The sequence below is a fragment of the Mustela putorius genome, unplaced genomic scaffold (assembly GCF_011764305.1).
Source record: "Mustela putorius furo isolate JIRA1106 unplaced genomic scaffold, ASM1176430v1.1 tig00003911_pilon_pilon_pilon, whole genome shotgun sequence".
In the NCBI taxonomy this organism is placed as follows: Eukaryota; Metazoa; Chordata; class Mammalia; order Carnivora; family Mustelidae; genus Mustela; species Mustela putorius.
Genome location: NW_025422058.1, coordinates 4,212,802 through 4,236,962, shown reverse-complemented (window position 1 = coordinate 4,236,962; position 24,161 = coordinate 4,212,802). Strand labels below are relative to the sequence as shown.

At 37.2% G+C, this 24,161-nt stretch overlaps 1 long non-coding RNA gene across 1 annotated transcript in view; it reads right to left on the bottom strand.

Annotated features, from left to right (window-relative positions):
- Positions 1 to 803: 803 nt before the first annotated feature.
- LOC101671628 overlaps positions 804 to 24,161 on the bottom strand; it is a 65,746-nt gene continuing 42,388 nt past the window's right edge. The window contains exons 2-3 of the long non-coding RNA XR_006603321.1: positions 3,794 to 3,868; positions 804 to 878 (exon numbers count right to left, since the gene is read on the bottom strand). This is a non-coding gene — a long non-coding RNA (uncharacterized LOC101671628). The remainder of the gene's footprint in view (positions 879 to 3,793; positions 3,869 to 24,161) is intronic.

Sequence of the window (24,161 nt, the reverse complement as noted above, 5' to 3'; positions counted from 1 at the left end):
AGGCATATCTTGATTGGTCCATCAGCTGACAGAGCCAGGTGCATGGGCACATAATGGAGACTCTAGGTTATCTAAAGAAAAAAGCTCTAGATCAAGGAGGAGCTAGGTGACTCATTTGAGCCAAAAACCTCCCAGCAAAATCTACCTAACATCTGGGATGATACCGAAGTTTCAAAGATTCTTTAAATTAAGGATTTCTAATAAATTTAGGGATGCTCTCACAGAATCCAAGCTGATAAGCTATACAATTAATTGTCTTAAAATGTGGGGTTTTTTTTTTTCAGCACAAAAACAACAACAAAAACAACTCTAATTTCCCAGTGGTTAGATTCAGAGTAACCCAAAAATGTACTGTCTGAGAATCAATGCATGTGTCCCAATAGCTAGAATATTATAATTATTTGGGACAGTATTTTGAGAAAGACATTGTGAAAATGATTCAGAAGACAACAGCAGTATGCAAAAGGGTCTGGAAAGATAGTCATATGAGAGAACACGGGATTATTAACCAAGAAAAGAGAAAGCACAGAGCTGGTATGGGTACTGCCTTCAAGCAACTGAATGCTTGTCATACAGGAGAAGGGTCATGTTATTCTGCACTGTTCCAAAGGGCAGAACTAAGATCAAAAGGAAAAAGTTAAAAGATTGGGTGCCCCCAATGAAAGCAAGAGCAGAAAGTTGAGATGTCAAGTCTCAGAATTTGCTATTTAAAAAGTGATGCAGGCCAGTTACTATTTATGTTTAAGCAGGTTCTAGAAAATCTAAAATTCCAAAACTCAGAATTATAGTTACCATAGAGCTCATACACCTCAATGGACTTAATGAGAATTTATCATGGGATCCTTGAGAACACAAAGGTTGTTGTTAGCCATTTCTTTCTGTTCAAAAGAAAATGAGGATATTCAGTGAATATTTATATATTAGTTACCATAAAATATCTATCTGTAACTTGTCATCAAAATTTCAGTTTCTATTTAAGTACATTTCCAGAAAGGGCAAAGAACTCTTGTGTTAGATTATGTGATTTAACAGTTCTAAGTTCTAAGGACTATAAATGTGCAACTTTAAGACTATTTCTATTATAAACATATTTGCTAGAATTTAGAAAAAATTCAGTGAGCTTTAGTAAAATTCTAAATTATGTTTCTATAAAAGGCAAAGTTTGCTTACCAATCTTGTGGAAATTAACTAAGACATCACTAATATATTTCTAATTAATTCAACCTATATGAAGTGCTAAGTAAAATCTCTTAGAATTAGAAACGTTACCAAGGTCAGCCTGGATGGCTCAGTTTGTTGGGTATCTGACTCTTGATTTTGGCTCAGGTTTTGATCTCAGGGCCATGGGATGGAGCCCCTTGTCGGCTCTGTGCTCAGCTTAGAGCCTGCTTGAGATTCTCTCTTTCTCTCTGCCCCTCCTCCTGCTTGTGCTCTTTCTCTCTCTCTCTCTCCCTCTCTCTCAAATAAATAAATAAATAAAATCTTTAAAAAATGAAACATCAAAAAGCAGTCCTTTTTATAAATATTATTTTGCAAATAAGATACATATACTCTTGGGGTGCCTGTGTGGCTCAGTGGGTTGGGCCTCTGCCTTTGGCTTGGGTCATGATCCCAGGGTCTTGGGATCAAACCCCATATCGGGCTCTCTGCTCAGTTGGGAGACTGTTTCCCCCTCTCTCTCTGCTTGCCTCTCTGCCTACTTGTGATCTCTGTCTGTCAAATGGATAAATAAAATCTTTTAAAAAAAAAATACATAAACTCTTAACATTAATTTTAAGGTATAATGCATCTCATTTTTTCCCCAAATCATATTTTTTCTCATTTCTGCCAGGAATTCTTTCTTTTCCCTTTTCTATTTATCCAATTCCCACTTATTCGTCCAGTCATGTGTAAGCCTCTTCTTGACCATGAAATCTTCCTTTGCCTCAGCCCAAGGAGATACTATGGCCATGTCTAAATTACTCTATACTACACAGCTCTTATCATATGATTTTCATAACACTTCTTACCGTTGTGTTTATTTTGTTTAACTATGTTGGCTCATTTATATTCTAGCATGGTGTCTTGTATAAAAGGCACATGGTATATGATGATTAATTGATTGAAAAGAACTGGAACATCCATAGTGGGAGAACCAGCCAAACTAGGAAGAAATTCTATCTCAGTTATCTTTGCTGCATAACAAATTACCCCAAAACTTAGTGGCTTAAAACAACCATTTCATTATGCTCAAAGATTCTATGTCAGGAATTTGAAAGAGCACAGTGGGGCTGGGATCTCTCCATTACATGGTGTCCAGGGTCTCATCTGGGAAGTCTAAGGCTGGGAGTAACTCAGTGGCTTAGGTTCAGAATCATCTGACTTGTTCAGTTGCATGTCTAGGTTTGGATGGGAATGACTCAGAGCTTAAGACTGCCAACTGTAGTACCTATATATGACTTTTCCATGTGACTTGGCTTTATCACAGCCTGGCAGCTTCAGGGGGGTCAGACAGGGCTCCCAGCATAAGCTTTCCAGCCAACCAGCAGAAAGTTGTATTGCTGTTTATAATCTGGCCTCTAAAGCACATAGTGTCACTACTACTGCACTGTATTGGCTAAAATGGTTACAAGCCCACTCATATTCAAGAGGAGAAAACAGACCCCACCTTTTGATGAGAGGAATGGCACAAACACATTACTAAAAAGCAAGTGGGATGGGAAATACTGTTGCAGCCATTTGGGAAAGTATAACCACAATGCTGGTGTTTTGGGGTTTTTTTTTTGTTTTGTTTTGTTTTGTTATTGTTTTTTTTAAAAGATTTTATTTATTTATTTATCAGAGAGAGAGAAAGAGAGCATAAGCAGGGTGAGCAGCAGGCAGAGAGAGAAGCAGGATCCCGGCTGAGAAAGGAGCCAAATGTGGAACTTGATCCCAGGATCCTGAGGTCATGACCTAACCTAAAGGCAGACGCTTAACCAACTGAGCCACCTAGGCGTCCCTAACCCAACCTTTAAAGTCTTTGGAAAATGCAATTTCTGTATTGGCTCTAGACTATGAGAGACTACAGTATTTGGATTGCTCAATCTGTGACCAAGTGCTCTGAAACTAGACAAAGTCCATGCCAAGGTACAACCTGTTAATAACAACAGCAATAATAGACACCATTTATTGACACGTACTATTGAATACTTACTGAGTGCCTGACAAGCTTTATCAAATTCCATCCTCAAAACAACTTTAGGAAAAAGAGCCTACTAGTATGCCATTTTACAAACAAGAAAATTGGGACACAATTTTGTGGGCACACATAGCTTGCCCAAGGCCTGATATCAGCCATGCGTGTCTGACTCTGGATACCAGGTTCTTACCGCTGAAGTTGTATTGCCTCCAGATAGGAAATGACTCATCTTAAAGGGTTCAGAGCCTTTCTACCCTGCAGCTCTTTGTAAATACTTAAGTCTATCTGAGGAGTGTCACTTTTATCACTTACTCCTCCCAAAGCATATTCTATTGTTCCCCGGTTACATGTGGCTTGCACAAAACTTTCTGGAGACTCTGTAAAATTATTTCTCAGTCTGTTTCTCTAACCACAACTTGGTTGTAATTGCTTGTGGCATCTGTTTTCATCAGCTCACAGCGTCATTTCTTCCCTTGTTCCTGCCTGTAACAGCAGCATCAAGGCAGCAAGCAAGAACACATCCAGTTTTTAACCCCTAATAGTGACTTTAGTTCCTATGCTTGAATCCTATGTTAGGGCTTGTAACCTGCTCTGAAGCAAATGTCTTATTGCATGTATTTGAAAAAGGTTTACCTGAGTGCCTGGGTGATGGCTTCTCTGATTTATGGAGCAGATGAAGGTTCCTGCTGCTGCCAATATTTTTCCCATCTAGTTAAACACAAATTGGTGAAATCTGAGATACCTCAATGAACTAATTAAAGAAAAACTGCCAAATGCTTAGAGAATAGAATTTCCATATAGATTTCCTTATAGCTATGCTTATCAATTTGTAGGAAACTAAGAACAAAGATTCTAATAGGGATCACACACATGTACAAAAAGGCCCATTTGATAAACTAATAATGGAAGGCACAACTGTGGATAAGCACATTTCTTTCCTTAGAGGCTCAAACGCAACAATGAAACTAACCAGGTACTTGAATGAAGTGATTTTTTTCCTTCTGAAAAGGAATCATGTTTCATCCCTACTTTCTAAATTCTTTTTTGTCTTGTCAGGCATCTGTCCCTTTATTGCACAAGAATAGAAAGCCACAAACTGCCTAAAGGCAGGTGGTCTAGCTTTCAAAGACACTAATACTCACCATTCAATTAGAATCTCCGAGACTGTTTAACTGGAATTGGCTTTTTTTTTTTAGCATTAGCAGGGGGACCAAGAACGAACTTTCCTTCAGGCCAAGCACTGGGGAATAGGTGTTCTGAATATCAACTTAAAAGCCAGGAAACAAGAAAAAAAATATTTCAGGTAACAGAACTCAGCTCTACAGAATATAATTACTACCACCATCTTGGAGAGCTGTGGAGGAAAACACAAAGAGCTTTTGGCAAGTCCTGGTTCCTGGATAGATTTTTAAACATTCTCTTCTAGGACACTATGTGGATATACCAAAGTAGAAGACGCATATCTGAAACAATGGGTGGGGGAAAAAAAGGAAAAACAACACTGTCTGTGGCAGCCACTGAACTATAGCAACCCATGAAATGGAGGATGGATTCAATAGCAGAGATTTTTTCAGAAATTAAATGAGATTGTGTGGAGAATACTCATTTCAAGTTTCATAGATTGACGGAATTTAAGAGTTAAAAGGAATCTGAAAAGAACAGTCTGCCTAATTTTATTTTGTGCTTTATTTTATTTGATAAGAGCGCAGTAGGGAGGACATCTAGGAGGCTCCATTGGTTAAGTGTCTGCCTTCAGCTCAGGTCATGATCCCAGAGTCCTGGGATTAAAGCCCCACCTCAGGCTCCCTGCTCAGTGGAGAGCCTGCTTCTCCTTCTCCCTCTCTCCTTCCCCTTCTGCTCATGCTCTTGCTCTTGTGTTCTCTTTCTCTCATGCCCTCTTTCAAATTAATAAATATAATCTTTTTAAAAAAGTACACGGGGAAAATGGATAATTAATAATGTAAATAAGACTAGCTACAGGTCTCCTAATTCCTAGGCTCTTATCGTTCCTATCATACTTCTTACCATCTATATTTTGTAGAGTAGCTTACAGTGTTGTCATGTATGTCATTTCATTATATTTTTACATAATGTAAGATGTCAGAAAAAGCAATAGTCTATTTCAAAGATGATACATTTACCTAAATCCAATTAGGTATAGAAAGTTCAAGGTCTTAACATTAGCCACATAGGTAACGATACCAATAAGACCAAACCTCAGATCTCCAGCTTTCCAGTTTTATATTCTTCCTACTGATTCAGATGTCCCATGTAAATAGAAATACTGGTAATTTAGAACATTCATACGATATCTACACTGGAGATTAAATGACTGTGCCCACTGAATATTGACTGAATATTCACAAACACTTGTTACACTAAATTCTATATAGTGATACCTTGGACCAATGTTCTTTTACAACAAATCTTTTCTTAAAGAAGTCCGTAATAGAAAACAAAACAAAACAGGCAATGGGCATATAGCAGCAAGACTTCACAGGTGGCAAGATTTAAAACCAACTAACCAACCAACTACTTACTCAAGTTCTTTTTTGGCCTTGACTATTTTAGGAAAAGTATAGTGACCAAAGCTGAAACCTAAACTAGGGCAGGACAGGGAATAGAGCGAAAGGGTTTCTGATGGAGCAATAGGTGTAAAGGAGGGGCGGGAGGTGGGGTGGTGACAAAGAGTTTCCTGTTAGAAGAACCGAACAAAGATGGTGGGAGAAGAAACTGGGGACACAGTGGCAGAAGGTGGGACTGGACTGGAAGGCTGGGGCCACATCCACTGGGTGCTGCCAGCCCTGTCAAGACCCTGAACTCCATCTAAGGGACGGCTAGAGGACAATGAAAGGACTCAGTTGGGGAAGACATGAATAGATGCGAATTAAGGAAAAATTACTCAGGCCAGTTAATGGGCCAGTTAGGAGGCTGTTACTCTCTTTCTGGTGAGAGATAATAAGGGCATAAAAATAGTTGTACAAAATTGTTGGACTCACGGGACACAATTTTGTGGCCTCAATTTCATACGTTGATTTTATATTACTTATCTGCTATTTTTCCTTCCTGTTGAAAATTTCAAGACACAGCCTATCAAATGCAGAGATATTTCAGGAGCAGGAGCCTTCAGATCTACATGCTTCCTTGAATCCTGTGAGCCTTCCAGGCTCTGAAGGTGATACACTGAGGGTTGGTTTGGCTAAAACACATCACTCTCTTCCCATCCCAGACTTTACCCCTGCCTAGGCCACTGCTCTAAAATCTTTTTCCTAAATCCAACAATAGTTTTCTTCTTCAGCTCTAAATTTTCTACATGTTTTCATGACATAGGCCTCTTTTCTATGGGACTCATTTTTTTTTTAAAGATTTTATTTATTTATGTATTTATTTGAGAGAGAGAGAGAGAGAGAGAGGTGTGGGGGGGACGCGGGGGCGGGGGGAGGAAAGGGAAGACAAGACCAGGGGAGCAGCAGGCAGAAAGAGAAGCAGACTTCCTACTGAGCAGGGAGCTTGATGATGCAGTACTCATTCCAAAAACCCTGGGATCATGACCTAAGCCGAACACAGATGCTTAACGACTAAGCCACCCAGGCGCCCCAGGACTCTTATTATTTTGACCTCTGCTTTCTGAAAAGGAAGTCTGACAGAGATGTGCATTCTCCTCACTAACAAAAGAGTAAGTGATCCCAAGTTTGTTGATGCAATATATTTAAAATTGTTCTTTGCAATATGTGCACAAGTTTATCCTCTTCTGTTGGGCTCCCACATTCCCTCTGTGTCCCCTGGAGAGTCTCTGCCTCTGTATCCATACAGTAACAACCCTGAGCTGCAGAGCTGGTCTCAGAGCTCACGTTGGCCCGGATACTGCAGAAGGAAGTTAAGTGTCAGGAGAATGAACTGGGAGAACCCTCAGATTCTGGGCTCTCTGCTGGTGTGCTATTTCCTAAAAATTCATCAGACTGCACATTACACACACACACACACACACACACACACACTTGCGCGCATGCGCAAAAGGCATCATACTTTAAAGATTATGAAGGTAAACTTTGCCTGATTTTAACCAAATTCATATTCTCCTACAAAAGGGCACGAAGATAGCTTTTTATTGTTTTGATTACCAGAATGGTTTTTGACAATGTAACAATGGAAAACAACTGAAATGTTTGGGGTGCGTAACTTATGTCCTGTGGCTTATTAAAGGTTACATGGGTAAAAGCAGATTCCAATTCAGTTTGATTCTTTAATGAAGAGGAACTGAAAAGAAACTGACCTGAGTTTGAGCAAGTCTCATTTGTACTAAATTTTTTGCATTCCCAAACTGGTGTTATTTATGACTCTGACATTGGAAAAGGAATGTACTGAATAGAGCCATAGGGTCTTAATTGACTGCAGTGGTTGAGAGTGAAATCTCCCTGAGGAAAAAAAAACTGATATTCACACTGTCAATCATCCCACAAAGAGATAGATCCTAAGACAAGAAACGAGAGCTTGAGAGAAATATGTCAGTCCCCGAGGACAAAGAGAACCTTTTTGTTTTCTAGATTAGGGACACATTTTGATGAACATTAGAGCCTGAATACTCTAACAGCTGCTCTAGTGACTGGGAAGGGATGAGCTGTCTCTGGCTACCAGATATGAAGCAAAAACTTGCTGCATTAGAAATTTCGAGAAGGATCTAGAACAGAGGCAGTGATTTGAGGTGTTTTATATAGGTTGCACTTCCCTTTTTTTTATCCTCAAACAATCCTGAAAATGCTCAAAGTCCTAAAAATCTTAAAATGATAAAACATACATTCTGACCACTGTTTTAGAAAGGGGAATTAAGTCAAAGAATAGAGCCCACAGTTGGAGGGTACTGGTTCAATAGAGTAGTCTGCCGTTCCCAAGGCCACGATAGCATTGGCAGCAGCCATCTTCGTTGAAGAAAACCATACCCACAGAGTGATGCTCTCACAGAAGTAGGGCAGCAGCAAGGACCAGCTGTGGCTAGATTCTAAACAACTGGCATCTCAGCCTGGGCTAGGGCTGCCTGTGTCAGAGGGGCCTGCAGCTAGCTCTTGCTCCACCAGCAAGCAGGGCGAACAAACCTCATGTCTTGTGAGAATGATGAGTGAGCATGTATCATAGTTCAAGTCAGGTCTCACCCAGAGTATCACCATCAGAACACCATCAATAGGTTTGATAATTATGCAGTTTTCAGTTGTTTTTGTTCTTATTCACTACTTAATTTATATATGTGGTGTAGCATTGGTTAAAGATAGGAAGCTAGGGGTGTCTGGGTGAGTCAGTGGGTTAAGCATCTGCCTTCTGCTCAGGTCATGATCCCAGGGTCCTGGGGTCAGACCCTGTGTCAGGCTCCCTCCTCAGTGGGAAGCCTGCTTCTCCCTCTCCCAATCCCCCTCCTGTGTTCCCTCTCACTGTGTCTCTCTCTGTCAAATAAATAAATAAAATCTTTTAAAAAAAATCCTGCACTGTCCTGATGAAACCAGGACTCTGGATTATATTAAAATTATAATATTTAATAATATATTGATTTACTTTTTAAAAAATTATAATTATTTATATAATTATAGACTTATACAAGATGATGAGATGATTTTTTAAAACCTAAAGGAGTCAATGAGATAATATATTACTGTATAAGGAACTTGCGAGCCAAGAAAAGATACCTAAGATATGCTATTTTAATCCAATATATTCATTTCACAAGTCCTAAGACTAAATAGGCTAAAAATCATGACCTAGGTATTAAACTATAGGAAACTTTCATGACCCTGAATTATACTAATATCTCGATGATGGATGGCAATTATCACCAAATCCATAACCATGCTTTAAAGAGTGAACCAAGGAACTAAAAATATAATTTTTAAAAGTACTTCTTAAAACTCTAACAATGTGAAATAATTAGCTCTTTTAATAAAAATCATGAAAAATAATTCTATTGTCAATAATAACCTAAGGTTTTATACCACATTTATTCATAGAAACTGTCTTGTCAATCTCAGTGGCAGAAAAGATCCCTAAGGGCATCAGAGGTGAGAAGGAAATATCTGGACTGGTGACCTGGGCTGCTCCATATCTGGAGGCCAATGGCGACGGCAGATTCTTTTTTTTTTTTTTTAAAGATTTTACTTTTTTATTTGGAAAAGAGAGAGAACATGAGCAGTGGGAGGAGCAGAGGAAGAAGCAGAGGGAGAGTGGCAGAGCACCAAGTTGTGCAGAGCACCAAGCCCAATGTGGGGCCATCCCCACTACTCTGATCCTGCAACTCCAAGATCACAACCTGAGCCTAAACAAAGAGTCAGCAGTTTAATCAGCTGAGCCACCTAAAAGGTGCCCTGGGGGAAGGCAGATTCTAATATAACAGACAACCAAGGCTGCAAGTTCATCCCCACTCAGACCCTTCAACATGATGTTTCACTTAAGTAGCAATAGCTGAGCGTGAGAAAGTGCACTGAAGGAATAATCATCACGGCGCCCAAATGAAGATCCAAAATCTGGGTAAGCAGAGTCAATCCACAGCAGTGGACAAAAGTCCATCTGATCTGTGCAAACTATTCACAATGGCCAGAATGGCCAGATCAGGCTTTAGTTCTCATTCTGCTTTCCACTTACAAATAGGGCCAACCCCTAAGAATTCAGTAAACTTCAGAATCCTTGGGCAATTTGGAGGAGCAGGGCAATGGCATCTCAATAAGACATCATAGGACATTTTGCAGAAGGGCAAAAGGGGCGCATTGAGTAATTAATTAGAAAAATAAGACACATCTATACTTGTACTCGAGGTAGATGATAATAACAGTTACAAAATTAATAACAGTTAATAACAGTTATACAAAAACCATTCTAGGTGGTATTTTTATTGTGCTTAAATTCAAATTGTATGGCAATAGGCAAATGTAGACATTATAAATCATATATCTAGATAGCTTGGATATCTGATTTTAAATCAGATATCTGGATAGCTATATAATTCTAGAATGTTTGCGGGCAAATTGGAAAAAGATGAAGAGAAGAAAAGTTATGTCTGATTAAAGAAAATTAAAGGCACCAAGTGAGTAGAACAACAAAGAAAGGTGAAATAAGCTAACAATGGTGCCCAGTGAGGGAAAATCCTTCCATTGTTACTTAGCGCAGCTTTTCTCCATAGAATTTTGTATTTACAGTAAACTTAACATAATCCCTTGTTGAGAAAAGAATGTAAGATTGGAGGACACAAAACTTGAACTCATACCCTTGCCTCACCATTGACCTTGAACATATCACTTAGCATTTTTTGTCCTTGTTTTCCTTTACTAGAGGAGTAGGAACACCTTACTCACAGGGCCTGTTGAAAGGAATAAATAAGATGACCATAGGAGCACGCTTGACATATATAAGACCATCAAATATGTTGCTTTTTTCCAGAAATATTTAAAATGATCTTGAAGAATACTTTTAAAGATAGAATGTATAAAAAAATAGAGAAATAACAAAGGAAATATGGAACTCGAAAAGTCTTGAAAGTAATGAGTTAACAGCCATTTAAAAGTACTCATTAGCATCTGATAACCTTTGCAGTTGGGAAAGTGCAGTTCTGAAGATTCTATTATTATATGTTATATAAGTTGCAATTAGTGAAATAGGGAAGAATGAAAACTCAATCTATCAGAAAATTGCCAGTTAGCAGGACAGGGATTAAGAATATAATTGTAATTTGAGGAGAGACATTAATAATTAAAAGGTCAAGATGGTTTACGCCTTAAGAACTCATGTAATAGGGAGTTTATAATGCAAATCATAGCTCCTATTAGCTATGTGAAAGGAAAACTTCACTTTGAAGCATTCAAATTTCTAAAAGAAAACAGGCTATCTATTTTCCCTACCTAAAAAATCCCTACCCTTCTGCTTTTTCGTCTGGTCATCACCATCACCACAAGCGACATTCAATAAATATACTCTGATCTCCCGCCCTCAAGGACAGTGAGTGTGGCAATAGACATACTTTACATGTGTGTTCTCACTACTGACACCCAGGGTGTCACCAACTTCTCCACTGTGCTATATGTGAAGCAGCCTTCTGAGGATGGCCACACCTATCTCCTCCAAGTGTGCTTGAGACTAGCACCTCAGCACCAGCTGGCCCTTCTAATCACAGACCACCCTTGCTTCCAGTCAATATACTGATGTCATACTCACATAGGTTGCCAGAGAGGATACGCCAGAAAAAGGACAGACATTCTTTCCGTGAATGATGCCACTGTTCTCTTTCTGCCCAGGGACCCTTTGCTTATCCTCTTTACTGGTGGAGGTGTGTGGAGGACAGGGATGCAGTCAACACTAAAAGAGATCCCACTAGAGGAGTGCAGTAATTATGGCCAAGACAGGTCAAGAGAAGGCATGGTTTAAAGATCTGTTTTCCTATATTTACATTATAAAATTCTGAATGGTAAATTTAACATGATGAGAAAATTAATTACTGCTCACATTTTCTTGCAACTCTGCATGAGAATTGTATTTTGTTTATCAACAATGAAACAGTATTCAACCTTTGACATTGGACATGACTACTCATGGGTAGCATGAAGAGTGATGCAGTAGCATGAATAATTTTGTGCAATATTGAATCAGTAGTTCTAGAGAATTGTAGAAGCAAGATGATCTACACTGTTTCTGTAAAAATGACTCCTGGATAGTCATGACATGGTGAGTAATAAAACCATCACTGCCTTTTTCACACAGTGGGAGATAGGAAATTGATGAGGAATTGTGGACCATTTGACAATAAAGAATAGGAAGAGAGAGTCTCTGGATCGAACAGGAAAAGATGATGCTTGGACAGTATAAAAAAAAACTTCATGCGTAGTAATGGGACAATATATAAATACCTAAGAATTTCTCTAAATCTTCATCAATAAATCCCTACACTTTACATAAGCCCATACATTTTGTAATACATTTTAAAATCAAATTGTTTTTATAGACCTACAAAAATATTTTCTTAGTGTCCCAAACAACTGGTGGTGGCTTGGGGCTAGAGGATGCTCAGAGTGACAAAAATGGTGCTGAGTGAAAATTGGCCCCCACACTTGGACACAGACCCATCCATGTTCTTTGGTCAGACTTTAGCTCCCCAACAATCTGCTCAGGTAAGTTCTTTTCACCAGTGGTGTTTTGGTCCTTTATTAAAATAAATCTCTGTTGGACCACCTTGTTAGCTGTCCAAGCAAGTTTTACATAGCCAAATTTGACCCCTTTTTTTTTTTCTTTCCCAAAGAAAGAAGTACAAAATGCACTGATGATGTTGCAAAAACTTAAAGCAAAAATTTTCAAATATTTAAGTAATTACTCTGTAATCTGATATGGCAGATCAAAATAGTGTAGTAAGCATACATCTAGGTGTTGCCTGGCCACTATTATATAATTTGAAGCTAATGAGACAATATGCACTGGTGATGTTGCAAAACTTAAAGCAAAAATTTTCAAACATTTAAGTAATTATTCTGTAATTTTTGAGTCACATGACTGGTGTGCAACAAGCACAACAAAGACCCTATTTGTCACTTCTTTCAACCTTGCAGAATGACCTCCCTTATGAGGATGAAGACAATAGCCAAGTGTCAAACATGCCATCCTTGAGGGAATCAGAAGAAACCAGAGCAGTTGTGCTCATGGAGTATCCCCAAACTGATGTTCTCTTGCAGCCTATGTTGAGAGCAATATCCTTTAAGCTAAATGCAATATCCTTTAAGCTAAATGCAATAGTGTGTAATTCGTATATAAACACTGTGTTTGTCTTCATTTTCTCCTACCTTCAAATCCAGTTTTCTGTAGACCTAATTCACATTCCAAGTCTCTCCTTGCTCTGCATCACTAAATTGAGGTCCAATGGGCTACACGCATGCACACACCAAGAACAAGATTTAATTTTCACAGTCAGCACATAAGGTGTATTTTATGTCCCAACCTCATAAAAATACACACATGCATAAATTTAACTGAACAAATGTTGGACACAGAGTAATTATCCTAATACATATGATATAATCTGATATTTTTTATTTTATTTTTAACAATAATTTTCATGAACTGATTAGATGATCTAATAATGGGCTTCATCCTGTGGTTTAAATTCATTTTGCTCTACATCCACTTTGCAGATTGTACCATGGAATCCATCAATGCCTAATCAATGAAATTCATTACAGAATTATCTGCCCTGCCGGTCTACCACTCAGATTGCTTTCTTTCTTTACTTCTTGTGTCAAGTGAAAAAACTGTGCCAAGTATTTTACAGTTTTCTCAGTTAATCTCCGAATTCAAAAGGAAAGCATGTACCTTCACCTTTAAGTAAATCTAAGAGTAAAGGGCTTCTTTTCCCAGAAAGGTAAATATATACATTTGCACTTACAAACACACACACACACACACATACACAAGCTAGGGATTAGAAAAAGGTCTGAAAGGAAAGACCCCAAATTTATAACAGTGATTTTCTTAAGAGAGAAAGATTGGTGAAAAAGAAAAAGTGAAAAGAATGAGGGACTATCACTTCTTATCTTATGTATTTATGTTTTACCTTTTATAATAGACTTGCATTATTGCTATGATTTTTAAATTAATAAAGCTATGTTTATTTTTAAAATTTTGAGAAACATGAAGATAAATGTTTTAAACTCTATATTACCACCATTGAGAGAAAATCAATACTAAAAATTTGATGTATTTTCTTTTTAATCTGTTCTTCTGTGAACATACACACATAAACACCACACAGAAGACTACAATTAGAGAGAATACAGATTTTTGTTCTTTTTCACTTAGCATTAAAATAAAGGATGTTTACCTACCTAACTAAAAATTCTTCAAAAAGTTAACTTTTTATAATTGTTTATAGTTCATTAAATGGATATTTTATAAAACAGAAAAGTAATCATTTATTATTAAAACTACTTCCAAAATTTTTAGGTAACTAAAGCAAAAATAAATAAGTAGGCCCATATCAAACTAAAAAGCTTCCACACAGGAAAAAAAAAAATCAATGAAATGAAAAGACAGCCTACTGAAAGAGAGAAAATATTTGCAAATCATATATATCTGATACATATGTTATAACAAAGTAGAGAACTCATACAACTCCATTGAGGAAAAAAACAATCCAGAGGATTGTTCAGAGCAGAGGATCTGTACAAATCCTTTCTTATTTTTCCAAAGAAGGTATACAGGTGGCTAACATCACTAGTCATCAGAGAAATGTAAATCAAAGCCACAATGAGATATTACCTCATACCTGTTAGAATGCCTATCATCAAAAAGACACGAAATAACAAGGGGAGTCCTTGTGCCCTCCTGGGAATGCCAACAGATGCAGACACTGTGGAATACAGTATGGAGGTTCCTTAAAAAATTAAAAAATAGAACTAACTGACCCAGCAATTCTACTTCTGGGCATTTAAACAAAGAGAACAAAACAATTCTCTCAAAAAGAGATATGTATACCCATATACATTACAGCATTATTTATAATAGTCAAGATATGGAAACAACCTAAATGTTCACTGATGGATGAATAGATAAAGAAACTGTAATGTCGAGGTATCTGGATGGCTCAGTGGGTTAAAGCCTTTGCCATCGGCTAAGGTCATGATCTCAGGGTTCTGGGTTTAAGCCCCACATCAGGCTCTCCGCTCAGCAGGGAGCCTGCTTCCCCCCTTCTCTCTGCCTGCCTCTCTGCCTGCTTGTGATCTCTCTCTCTCTCTGCCAAATAAATAAAATCTTAAAAAAAAAAAAAAAAACTGTGATGTGAGTATGTACGTGTGTATGTGTATTTGTATAATGGAATATATATGTATACTGTGTAGACACACACACACACTGGAATATTATTTAGCCATAAAAGGGAATGAAATCTTGCTACTTGTGACAACATGGGTGGACCTCGAGGGCTTATGCTATGTGAAATAAGTCAGAGAGAGAAAGACAAATACTATATTATCTCACTTATATGTGGAATCTAGAAAAAAGGGGGGGGGAGCTCATGGATACAGAGAATAAATTGGTGGTAGCCAAAGGCAGGGGGTGGGAGATGGGCAAAATGGGTGAGCAAGCCAAATGGTACAAACTTCCAGTTATAAAATAACTAAGTCATGGGGATGTAATGTGTATCACGGTGACTATAGTTACTAATACTGTATCACATATATAAAAGTTGCTAAAAGAAGAGAAGTTACAAGTTCTTATCACAAGAAAGAAAACTCTGGAACTATGTATGGTGACAGATGTTCACTAGACTTATTGTGGTGATCTCTACTTTGCCATATATACAAATATTGAATCATTATATTGTACACTTGAAAGTAATAGAATGCGGTAAAAGGAAAGATGATTTCCAGAATTTTTAATAAAACTATTTTAATAAATTATAAACTACCAAATGAAAAATAAAATTATTAAATTTCTACCACAATTCTGTATGATAGGAATTAATCCAAAGCACTTGTTTATGGTTCAAATATAAATAATAGTTTAAAAGAAGTGTGTTTTAGTATTATTAAGTATTTCTTATCGAGCCATCACATAAAACAGTTTAAAGAAATGTTTACCCCTTTAAGGCTATGATCAAAAAAATTGCAAAGTAATCAGAATCTAATGAAGTTGAATAGCATTCATGTGTAAGGCTATATATAGATAAGAAAACTAGTATCTTACCATTAAATGGGGAAAAATATCTAGAATGGCCCTAGATTTAAACATAGTACACTTGAGGTATCTGTAAAAGTCTTGTAGTAATATAGAAATATACTGTAGGGGTTGTACCTGTCAAACTCAAAAGCAATGAAGTGGTTAGACTGTATATTTAGCAATAAGGGTAAAGTCAGGACTGGTGAATAAGACCAGACAAGCACAGTAAGTATGTGGAATACAGGGAGAAGACCACGGTCACGCAACAAAACCAGGACTAGATCCTTATTGACTCTAGCCTATTCAGACCTCTCTTCCTTTTAGCATTAGAGAGAATCTGTATGTACTCTTCCTTTAAATCTGTATCACACATTTTGTATTTCTAAACATATTGTGAACTTTCCAAGGACATGTACTACTTTTCTTCAATTATATATAGTATAGAGTTGGACCCTAAAGGAGCTCTCAGCTTCCATTTGCAGCAAAGACAGAGTCCATAATCCAGACCACCATGTATAAAATGTGAATAAGATTTGCTTTAAATCACTAGACTAAATAAGATAGTGAGTAATTACCAGGCTATGATCCAGAAGAAGAGGGAAATCAAGAGAGGCAAGTCAAAATCTAGACTCACTTTTTCCCCTGGGGCACTTGCTACCACTGAAAGAGGCTGCCAAAGGACCGAGAGGCTGAGTAGTGTTCTCATCATATCCAAGGAATAGGTAGATAAAAGCTGCAGTCAAGGAGCTGCTGGACAGTACAAAGAAAGGCTTATATATCTCGTGCACTTTGGGTTAAGACTCTGGAGAGTTGTATTTTGGGAGTACAATGAACTATAAGTGGTCCTCCCTTTACAGTCAAACTTTCAATCCTTTCAATCCCAGATAAGAAATTGGGGATCCTGGATTCCAAGGGCTCAGAGGCAACTATGGAAACAGAAGTAAACCACCTCTAGAAAGAGATATTACAAAACCTTAATTCCTACAAGCAATTTTTTTTTTTAAGATTTGTTTACTTATTTTGGAGAAAGAGAAAAAAAAAAAGCAAGAGCAGGGAGAGGGTTAGAGGGAGAGGGTAAGAAGCAGATTCCCCACTGAGTGCAGACCCCGATGAGGGGCTCCCAGAAACCTGAGCTGGATCATGACCTCAGCTATAATCAAGAGTCAGGCACTTAACCAACCAAGCCAGCCAGGTGCCCCCCTACAAACAACTTTTAAGTACAATGTCTGGCTCATAATCAAAAGCATCCACACACATGACAAGACAACATCAAATACATGAGAACTACCAGAAAAAACAGACAATTTAAAAGGCCTACCTGGGCTTCAGATGTTGGTGTAATCAAACAGACTTTAATCAATAAGAGAAGAGAGAAGAACCACATGGTCCTCTCAATTGATGCAGAAAAAGCATTTGACAAAATCCAGCATCCACTCCTGAATAAAACGCTTCAAAGTATAGGGATAGAGGGAACATTCCTCAACTTCATAAAATCTATCTATGAAAAACCCACAGCAAATATCATCCTCAATGGGAAAAAAGGCTGACAGTCTTCCCTTTGAGATCAGGAACATGACAAGGATGCCCACTCTCACCACTCTTGTTCAACATAGTATTAGAAGTCCTAGCAACAGCAATCAGACAACAAAGAGAATTAAAAGGTATCCAAATTGACAATGAAGAAGTCAAACTTTCTCTCTTTGCAGATGACATGATACTTTATATGGAAAACCCAAAAGACTCCACCTCCAAACTACTAAAACTCATACAGCAATTCAGTAATGTGGCAGGATACAGAGCCAATGTACAAAAATCAGTTGCTTTCTTATACACTAACAATGAAAATACAGAAAGGAAAATTAAAGAATCAATTCCATTTACTAAAGCACCAAGAACCATAAGATACCTGGGAATAAACCTAACCAAAGAGGTAAAGGATCTGTACTTGAGGAACCACAGAACACTCATGAAAGAAACTGAAGAAGACACAAAAAGATGGAAGACCATTCCATGTTCATGGATCGGAAAAATAAACATTGTTAAAATGTCTATATTGCCTAGAGCAATCTATATTTTCAATGCCATTCTGATCAAAATTCCACCAGCATTTTTCAAAGAACTAAAGCAAACAATCCTAAAATTTATATGGAATCAGAAGAGACCTGGAATTGCTAAGGAAATGTTGAAAAAGAAAAACAAAACTGGAGGCATCACATTGCCTGATTTCAAGCTTTACTACAAAGCTGTGATCATTATGACAGCATGGTACTGACATAAAAACAGAAATGTAGACCAGTGGAACATAGTAGAGAGCCCAGATATGGACCCTCAACGCTATGGTCAAATAATCTTCGAAAAAGCAGGAAAAAATATACAGTAGAAAAAAGTCTCTTCAATAAATGGTGCTGGGAAGATTGGACAGCTATATGTAGAAGAATGAAACTCAACCATTCTCTTACACCATACACAAGGATAAACTCGAAATGGATAAAAGATCTCAACATGAGGCAGGAATCCATCAGAACCATAGAGGAGAACATAGGCAGTAACCTTGTCATTATCAACCACAGCAACTTCTTTCAAGACATGTCTCCAAAGGCAAAGGAAACAAAAGCAAAAATGAATTTTTGGGACTTCACCAAGATCAGAAGCTTCTGCACAGCAAAGGAAACAGTCAAACAAAACAAAGAGGTAACCCACAGAATGGGAGAAGATATTTGCAAATGACAGTACAGACAAAAGGCTGATATCTAGGGTCTATAAAGAACTCCTCAAACTCAACACACACAAAATAGATAATCATGTCAAAAAATGGGCAGAAGACATGAACAGACACCTCTCCAATGAAGACATACAAATGGCTAACAGACACATGAAAAAATGTTCATCATCACTGGCCATGAGAGAGATTCAAATCAAAACAACATTGAGATACCACCTTACAACAAGCCAAAATTAACAAGACAGTAAATAATGTGTGTTGGAGAGGATATGGAGAAAGGGGAACCCTCTTACCCTATTGGTGGGAATGCAAGTTGGTGCAGCCACTTTGGAAAACAGTGTAGAGATTCCTGAAGAAATTAAAAATAGAGCTACCTTATGACCCTGCTATTGCACTACTGGATACATCAAGATATTGATGTAGTGAAAAGAAGGGCCATCTGTACCCCAATGTTCATAGCAGCAAAGGCCACGGTCACCAAACTGTGTAAAGAACCAAGATGCCCTTCAATGGACAAATGGATAAGGAAGATGTAGACCATATACACTATGGAGTATTATGCCTCCATCAGAAAGGATGAATACTCAACTTTTGTAGCAACATGGACAGGACTCAGCAAAAAAAGAGATTTTGCTGAGTGAAATAAGTCAAGCAGAGAGAGTCAATTATCATATGGTTTCACTTATTTGTGGAGCATAACAAATAACATGGAGGACATGGGGAGATGGAGAGGAGAAGGGAGTTGGGAGAAATTGGGGGGGGAGACGAATCATGAGAAACTGTGGGCTCTGAAAAACAATCTGAGGGTTTTGAAGGGGTGGGCGGTGGGTGGTTGGGTGAGCCTGGTGGTGGGTATTATGGAGGGCACGTATTGCATGGAGCACTGGGTGTGGTACATAAACAATGAATTCTGGTACACTGAAAATAAATTTAAAAAATAAAATTTAAAAAAAAAAACTATGTTTACTATGATTAAGGTTATAAAGATAAAATTGAGAATTTCCACAGACCTGGAAACTATGAGAAAAGATATAGAGGATTTTTAAAAACACATAGAAATTCTAGAAATTAGAAATACAGTTAACAAAATAACTCAATGATTGGTTAAACACTAAGGTAAATGAAGAGAAAATTAGAAAATAATATATAAATGAGAAGAAACAATTGAGAAAGAAGCACAAAGAAAGAAACAAACAAGAAAAGATAAATGCAGAAGCAAGGATAAGGGGCATAGAGAATAGAAAGAGAAGTTATAAACCAGGTATAAAACCCAGTCCCCAAAAAAGAGGGACAAGAGCATGGGGCAGAAGTAATACTTGAACAACCATTGGTAATATTCTAAAACTGAACATTCTAAGACACAGTTCAAGAAACCCTACAAATCCAAGGGGTGAAATAAAAAGAAATATATGAGTAGACACATCTTAGCAAAACCAATTATAATCAAGAACAGATTGTCTGCAACATAGCAGAAGAGAAAAGATTACCTCAAAAGAATCAATAATCACACTGAGAATTGACTTCTCAAAAATAAAAACAATCAGTGAAAGCCAGATATAGTGATATTTGTAAACTGCTGAAAGAAAATAAGTATTAATTTATATTTCTTTTTTTTTTAAAGATTTTATTTATTTATTTGACAGAGAGAAATCACAAGTAGATGGAGAGGCAGGCAGAGAGAGAGAGAGAGGGAAGCAGGCTCCCTGCTGAGCAGAGAGCCCGATGCGGGACTCGATCCCAGGACCCTGAGATCATGACCTGAGCCAAAGGCAGCGGCTTAACCCACTGAGCCACCCAGGCGCCCAGGTATTAATTTATATTTCTAATGAATGTAAAATAGAAACATTTTTGGTTAAATAAGAACTAAGAAAATTCATTATCAGCAGACCAATATTAAGATAAATAAATAAGGTCATTCTTTATGTGACAGAAAATGAAACCAAATGAAAAATAAAAGATGAAAAAAGAAGAAAAAGCAAATAACATGGTAACTTTAGAAGTAGATATATTTGATTGTTGTTTATGTAAAATAATAATTAAAATTAACAAAAGTAGCATTTAATTTGGAGGCAGTAAATATCATTAAAATGGTCTAAGATATTATATTTTGGGGGGAGCAGGTTAAAAGTGACAGTTAACATCAGACTTTGATGATTCAGGAATACGTGTAACCCTAGGATACAACTGAAGAGTACATAAATTCTAAGCTAATGAATGAGGGAAATGGAAACAATTTAAAAGTATCAATCCAAAAGAAGGAGAAATGAAACATAGGACAATTAAGACAGATAAGAAGCACATAATAGATGGAAGATTTAAATCCAAGTAGATCGCAAATTATACTAATATAAATGTTAAATGTTTCAATTAAAATGCAGATTATTGGACTGGTTAAAAAAAAAAAAAACAGGGGCACATGGGTGGCTCAGTGGGTTAAAGCCTCTGCCTTCGGCTCAGGTCATGATCCCAGGGTCCTGGGATTGAGCCCCACATCGGGCTCTCTGCTCCACGGAGAGCCTGCTTCCCCGCCCCCCATCCTGCCTGTCTCTGCCTACTTGTGATCTCTGTCAAATAAATAAATAAAATCTTTAAAAGAAAAAAAAAAAACTACATGTATATACAAGACACACGTCTCAACAGAGGGATACAGAAAAAAAAAATTAAAGGATGAAAAAGATTGATTTTGCAAACAGTAACAAAAAATGTCGAGCTATGGTAGTGCCCAGTTAGGTAGATTTAAAGGCAAAACCATAAAGAGGTAAAGAGGGACATTTTTGTTGAACAACAACTATATACCAGTGAGATAGCTAAAATTAAGGAGTGAAGCAAAGGAGAATATGTCACAACAATTCTCATACATCCCATGTAGGAGTATGAAAAAGCACATTTGGAAGACATTCTCGTATTATGCATTAAAGATTAAGAAGTGCATAGCTGTTATGGACTACATATTCATATGTTGAAACCCTAACCCCAATGGGATGGTATTAGGAGGTGGGGCCTTTGGGAGAGAAAAAGATCCTGAGGTTGGAGGCTTCATGATGAGATTAGTGCCCCTTATAAAAAGAGACACAAGAGATCTTGCTTCCTCTCTGCTCTCTATTATGTGAGGACACAGCAAAGAGATGTCTGCAACCCATGAAGACGGCCCTCACCAGGACCTTCACCTGGGGCTTCCCAGCCTCCAGAACTATGAGAATAAATATTTGCCATTTAAGCTACTCAGTCTCTGGTAATTTGTTACAGTGGCTCAAACTGACTAAGACAATACCCTATGACCCAACAAAATCTATTCAATGATATAGAAAAATATATATGTATGCATCAGGGTGCATGTTTATAGAATGTTTATAGTAGCACTACTCATAGATTCCCAAAACTGGGAGCTCACAAATTTTTATGAACATTAGGACAAATAAATAAATTAAAAATACTCATACAATAGAGTAGTATAAAGCATTTAAGATGAATAAACTATGTTACAAACAACATGAAAAAGATGTTCCACAAATACCTTACAAATACTATTTTTAGCAAAAGATGACAGACAACATAAGAATGCATGATTTCCTTTGAAAAGTAATCATTACTAAATTATAGCATTTAGAAATATATATGTGGATAATAAAACTCTAAAGAAAAGCAAAGAAGGGGCACTATAAATTAAGATAGTGATAATCTTTGTGAAGAAAAATACAGGAGTTATTAACTAGAAGGGACGATAAGGGACTTTTGAGAAGCTGGCAATGTTCTATTTCTTGACCTGGGTGGTAGTTTTACAATCACTTTGTAATAATGCATTGAGTTGTACATTTTGGCTTGTTTTGCATTTTAACCTGTTTGTGTATGTGCGTTTTGTTGTTTTTCTAAATGTTCGAGGGGTGCCTGGGTAGCAAAGTCAGTTAAGCGACTAATTCTTGGTTTCAGCTCAGGTCATGATCTCAGGGTCATGAGATCGAGCCCAGCATTGGGCTCTGTGTTCTGCACAGAGTCTGCTTAAGACTCTCTTTCCCTCTCCCCTTTGCCTCCCCTCCCCAAAATAAATAAATAAAGCTTCAAAATGTTTGACATAAACATATAAATAAAAGCCCTCTGTGACATTTATACTTTACCTGATATGATCTGGAAGGTAGTGGATTGGTCAATTAAATTGGTTCATTAATCTAGCAATCATTTAAATAATCATGCTGCCATACCCAGAACATTTAGTTTTCAGTTAAAATTTGTATAATTCTACTCCTTGGTATTTATCCAAAATAAGTGAAAACGTACATCCACAGAAACACTTGTAATAGAACATTCATAGCCACTTTATTTCTAAGAGCTCCAGAATGGAAATAGCATGAATGTGTATCATTGCAATTTTCAATATATCTATATGATACACTGACACACAATTTGTATCTCTATTATACAAAAAAATACAAAAAATACTATTCTGCAGTATAAATGAGTGCACAACTGATTTACCCAACTATGTGAGTGAAACCAGTGATGTGCTGATCATTGGCTCTTCGGGGTAGCGAAAACCCTGATTTGTAGGGTTTGCCAATTTCTATGATGTAAATGTTCCCAATGCAATACTCCTAGTTCAGCTTGAAGTCCCTGAAAGCAGAGTTGGGAAGAGATGCACTCATGTGACTTTTAGAACTGGTTTGAGCGGACACCAGTACACCACAGAGAAGTCTCTCCGACATTATGCTGAGCAAAAGAAGGCCACACACACAGAAGTACACATCATATGACTTCATTTATATGAAGTTTTAGAAAAATAGTCTAAAATGGTAAAGAAAATCAGAAAAGTGATCACATTTAGGGAGTTGGGGTATGCAATTCTCTGGCAAGGGGCATGAGGAAATTTTCTGGGGAGACAGAAATGCTCTGTATTGTGATAGGGTTGTGTATCCCACAAGTATATCTACTGGTCAAAATCATACAGGTAAGGTTTGTGCATTTCCAAGTACATAAATTTTACCTCAAGCAAAAAAGAATCATAGAAAAATAATGAGAGTAACAAAGCTGGAGGAATCAGTGGAAGTATTAATAACAGTACAGGAAAGGCAGAAAGTTGATAATTACGGAAGCGAGGTGATGAGTTTGGAAGTTTATTATGTTATTCTATTTATTTTGTATGTGTTTAACTTCTTATGCATAAAAAGCTTAAAATAATATATTCATAGATGAACAAAGATCCACCAATTTTTCCAATGTACTACTGTGAATTCTTCATAGATCAAGGGTCCTCTAGTTTTGCTTTGTGTTTGTTACAGAAAATAACCGGTATATTTCAAGTTGTCCTGCCTTTTGAGTAGGAAGATAAAGACACACATAAAGCCATCATTATGCAGAATTCTAGATTGTCATGATTTTTCCTATATAGTTCTTCTCTTTAACAGTTGTCTTATCCATATCTAACGGGGTAGATTTTTTTCAGCTAACTAAATGTATTGTGCTTTTCCATAACATTAAATTTAGTTGCCTTAAAAAAACAATAAACTTCTTTCTTTTTGCATTCACATTTTATCAATTTATGATTTTTAAAGCGTGATATTAAAAATAATAACATACCTGGCATATATAGGTTTGGGAACAAAGTCAAATTTGACTAACCCT